Source organism: Sinocyclocheilus anshuiensis, unplaced genomic scaffold, assembly GCF_001515605.1.
Source record: "Sinocyclocheilus anshuiensis isolate Anshui unplaced genomic scaffold, SAMN03320099.WGS_v1.1 scaffold1973, whole genome shotgun sequence".
Taxonomy (NCBI): domain Eukaryota; kingdom Metazoa; phylum Chordata; class Actinopteri; order Cypriniformes; family Cyprinidae; genus Sinocyclocheilus; species Sinocyclocheilus anshuiensis.
Window position 1 is genome coordinate 279136 of NW_015538051.1, and position 5393 is coordinate 284528.

The window sequence follows — 5393 nt, forward strand, 5'->3', positions numbered from 1 at the left end:
AATGCATAGTCGATATAAAAAACTGGATGATGAGTAATTTCTTACTGCTAAATTCTGAAAAAACAGAGGAGTTAATTATAGGACCTAAAAACTCTGCATGTAGTAACCTAGAACACTGTCTTAAGACTCGATGGCTGCTCTGTCAATTCCTCGTCATCAGTTAGGAACGTAGGTGTGCTATTTTATAGCAATCTTTCCTTAGAAAGCCACGTTTCTAAAATGTGTAAAATTTGTATTATTTTTATTTTTATTAAATTTACAAATGCAGCATTTGTAAAACTGCATTTTTCCATCTCAAAAATATATCTAAATTACAACCTATGCTCTCAATGTCAAATGCAGAAATGTTAATGGACCTTGTCTCAGACGGCCACCGGGACAAGAACACAGGAACCAGATGAGTCCTCTGCACAATGTGACTTTGCTGCAGCCTGGAATTGAACTGCTGGTTTCATCTGGCCAGAGGAGAACTGGCCCCCCGACTGAGCCTGGTTTCTCACAAGGTTTTTTCTCCATTCTGTCACCGATGGAGTTTTGGTTCCTTGCCACTGTCGCCTCTGGCTTGCTTAGTTGGGGACACTTCATTTCCAGCGATATCGTTGACTTGATTGCACAGATACTATTTAAACTGAACTGAGCTGGATGATGACATCACTGAATTCAATGATGAACTGCCTTTAACTGAAAAATGAGTGTTTACTATTGTCCTTTTGCATTATTGACACACTATTTTCCTAATTAATGCTGTACGGTTGCTTTGACACAATCTGTATTGTTAAAAGCGCTATATAAATAAAGGTGACTTGACTTGACTTTTTGAGTGATTTGATATGAGTATCGTAAAGGTATTAATCAATGATCAATGTATTAAATTATTTGATTGACATGAGAGAATACCTGGAAAGGAAGACCATTTCAACACCCAAGGAATCATTGCTATGGGTGCATACATTTTAAAGAATAGTGAGTCTAATTTAATACAAGATGGTGCTGATTATGGCTGCCTCTGTGGCGTGCTCCGCAGTTGTTTAGTTTATCCTGTTTTTAGTTATATTCCTGCAATTAAGTTTTACCAGGGATGAATTGCTGAACATTCGGCAGTACACACCACCTAATAACTCTGTTATTATCATTCTTAGGGACTTTAATAAAGCAAATCTCTCCCGTGAACTGCCAAAATACAGACATACATGTCCCACCAGAGACAGTAATATATTAGATCACTGTTTAGGGTGGCCATATGTGCCATTTATACGGGACACGTCCTGGCCAGGATTTTTATATTGCCTAAAACATCCAAAGTAGTTTGACCAATAACATGCTAGTATTGCACATAATCGACCAATTGTGGCGCGTGAGAAGGTGAGATCTACAGAGAACGATCAAAGCAATGCAAATAAGCGCACATGTTAGATGTGTTTGTTCATTCGTTCAACTTGAAGCATCGCTGTGCACTGATCATTGAATGACACCAAAGTACTGCGAGAGCGATTCGAAAGCATAAGGAGCATCTGCTATGCTCTCTATAGCTCTCGTGAATGTCATACAATGATCGATCTGCACAATGCAAACAGCCAAAACCTGAATATTTTAGGCAATATAGAAATCCTGGCAAGGACGCGTCCCATAAAAATTGCCCGTATGGTCACCCTATCACTGTTACACCACAATAAAGCATACATATCACTCTGTCGCATGAGCAGCTTTAGGCCTCTCTGATCACTGTTTGGCTCATCTTATACTGACCTACAGGCAGAAACTGAAAACAGCTAAGCCTGTATTAAGGACTGTAAAAAGATGGACTTATGAAGCAGAGCGGGATTTACAAGCTCACAGAGACTGTAACATCCTATATCAGTTTCTGTGAAGACATGTGCATTCCTACCAGGACCTATTTAACATACAACAATGACAAACTATGGTTCACTGCAAAACTCAGAGAGCTCCGACAGGCCAAAGAAAATGCTTACAGTAATGGGGAGTCTTGTATAAACAGGCCAAATACACACTGGCAAAGGAGATCAGAGTGGCAAAGAGGAATTATTCCGAAAAGCTAAGGAACCAATTCTCTTCCAGTGACCCTGCATCAGTGTGGAAAGGTCTGAAAGACATCACCAACTACAAGAATCCATCTACCAGCACTGCGGAAAATCAACAACTGGCAGACGATCTGAATGAGTTTTACTGCAAGTTTGAAAAAACACCCTACACCTGCTCTGAACAACTCTCTACACAACCATTAACACATGCTGAAACCCCCCTCTCCACCACTCCTGCACTTCAGATTAGTGAAGATGTGTGTCAGGTCTTCCGGAAGCAGAAGAGGAAAAAAGCACCAGGCCCAGATTGTTTTACACCAGCCTGTCTGAAATCCTGTGCTGACCAGCTGGCCCCCAACTTCACACACTGTGGCTCTAACGTCTGTGGTCATGGAGGCGTTTGATAAACTGGTACTGGCTCAACTGAAGGAGATCAATGGACCCTTGCTGGATTCTCTTCAGTTTGCCTACAGAGAATTGTGCTCCTTCCTGCAAAAAAAATGATATCTATGAAGAATTTCATTCAGGTTTCAGGCCCCACCATAGCACAGAAACTGTACTTGGTAAAATTACAAATGACTTGCTTCTTGCATCAGACCAAGGCTGCATCTCATTTCTAGTTTTACTTGATCTTAGTGCTGCATGAAACACTATAGATAATGACACCCTCATAGATTGATTACAAAACTATACAGGTATTCAAGGGCAGGCTTTAAGATGGTTTAGATCCTACCTGTCCGATCGTTATCACTTTGTGTATTTAAATGGGGAATCATCTCAATTATTACCAGTAAAGTATGGAGTGCAGCAAGGATATGTCTTAGGCCCTCTGCTATTTTCAATATACATGTTGCCCCTTGGTAATATTATTAGAAAATACTAATAATATTAGAAACATTAGGAAACATATTATTAGAAATAACAATGGATTAGTTTCCATTGTTATACTGATGATAATCAACTATATATTTCTACAAGACCAGATGAAACTTCTAAACTATCTAAGCTAACAGAGTGTGCTAATAATGTAAAAGATTGGATGACCAATAATTTTCTCCTATTAAATTCGGATAAGACAGAGATATTACTTATTGGACCAAAAACAGTACACAGAATCTCTTGGATTACAATTTGCATCTAGACGGATGTACTGTTACTTCCGCTACAGTCAAAAATCTGGGTGTTATATTAGATGGCAACTTGTCTTTTGAAAATCATATTCCCCATATTACAAAAACAGCATTCTTCCATCTTAGACACATTGCCAAGCTACAAAACATGTTACCTGTTTCTGATGCAGAAAAGCTAGTTCATGCATTCATGACCTCTAGACATAACTATTGTAATGCACTGCTAGGTGATTGTCCTGCATCTTCAATAAACAAGCTACAGGTCGTCCAAAATGCAGCGGCTAGAGTCCTTACCAGGTCAAGAAAATATGATCATATTACCCCAATTTTAAATTCTCTGCAGTAGCTACCTATTAAGTTCTGCATCAGTTACAAAATATTACTACTTACTTTTAAGGCCCCAGATGGTTAAGTTCCTGTGTACCTAACTAGTCTTCTACCACGCTACAATCCATCACGCTCCCCAAGGTTGCAAAACTCTGGATTTTTGGTAGTACCTAGGATAGCAAAGTCCACTAAAGGAGGCAGAGCTTTTTCACATTTGGCTCCCAAACTCTGGAATACCCTTCCTGATAACGTTCGGGGATCAGACACACTCTCTCTGCTTAAATGTAGGTTAAAGACACATCTCTTTAGCCAAGCATTCACATGATGTATCTCATAACCTTGTACTTCAGTTACATCGGATCAAATGCACATTAACATTTTTTGCTTGGGTTAAACATAATTTTTTGCTTAGTTGGAACAGAAGCTATGCTAATTTGTCTCTATTTCCTTCTCTGTTTCTGCCTCGGGATTGACATCCCGTGGTAACTAGGAATTACACAAACTTCAGTCTGGATCCAGCTCTTACAAAGGCCTGAGATGACCGAACACCTGAGAAGAGATGATGCCTAGTCACCACTGATAAGCTATTACTAAATATAATGTATAAACTTTAATTTTCTGTAAAGCTGCTTTGCAACAATTTACGTCGTAAAAAGCACTATACAAATAAACTTGAATTGAATTGATAACACTGGTTTTATTGCCCAAAGGAATGCGGGCAGAGCAACTCTCAATTCATTTACCCTTAGGAAAGACACACAATGCCCATAAAAATGGACTCTTCTCTAATTAATTCATAGGAAAAGCTATAAGTTTGATCGCAACATATAATTATTGCTGTTAATAGTGTTCACCGTCTGTTTGATTACATGACATTAACTAACTGCTTGATTTTTACCGTACATTTCTGCCATATGGACATCAACTTGAGATAGTCACCACTGATAAGCTATTACTAAATATAATGTATAAACTTTAATTTTCTGTAAAGCTGCTTTGCAACAATTTACGTCGTAAAAAGCACTATACAAATAAACTTGAATTGAATTGATAACACTGGTTTTATTGCCCAAAGGAATGCGGGCAGAGCAACTCTCAATTCATTTACCCATAGGAAAGACACACAATGCCATATAAATGGACTCTCATTCACAGACAAACCTTTCTTTGACCTCCCTATCACATATCCCCAGGTCATTGTGTATATATTATTACTATATTATATTATTACTGTTCTTGTATATTGTCTTTTGTATTGCATACTTTTTTATGCATGCTTATGATAGAACCACTTGTTCATGTAACCTTACCTATACCATGTTTGGTCTCTATGAATTCGTCTTTGGATGATCTAATTGAGAGTGTATATTATATGTTGATACTTATGCAACATATTAATGTTCTAAGAATCTTTAGTAGTTTTTGCATCAACATCCAATCCAGTTGCATATGCAAATTACCATGTTCGGAGACAAAGAGTCGTAAACTTCCCCTCCAGAAGTGCAAGTCACCATTGGCTCTTTGACCCCAGAGAGGTGTGACCTCCACGGAATTTAAAAGGCCTCACTTTAGTGACCCACCGGGCTTTTCAGTCTCTTCACTCGTCTCTCATCACCTTCCCGTCTTCTGGTTGCTAAGTCCCAGAGCCAGCGCTGCCGTGCCTGGCAGGCCTCGACACAGCTCAGTCTAAAGTTCTTTTAGATTCTGAGAAGATGAGGATGCTGAGCTTGAAGTTTTCTTCTGGACCCCAAAGTTTTGTAACTAGATTTAATACTGTCACATGTCACATGGATTGATAGTGTTGAAATTATGCAGCCAAGCGATGACATCTCAGATCATTATCTAGTCTTGTGTCTTGTGCATATAGCTAAAACTGTAAATTCTACTCCTTGTTACA

General features: G+C 38.8%; 1 protein-coding gene across 1 annotated transcript in view; it reads right to left on the reverse strand.

Moving 5' to 3' along the window:
* Window positions 1–5393, reverse strand: part of LOC107681908 (uncharacterized) — a 21933-nt gene that overhangs the window by 1492 nt on the left and 15048 nt on the right. The gene's annotated exons all lie outside the window — the stretch shown is intronic.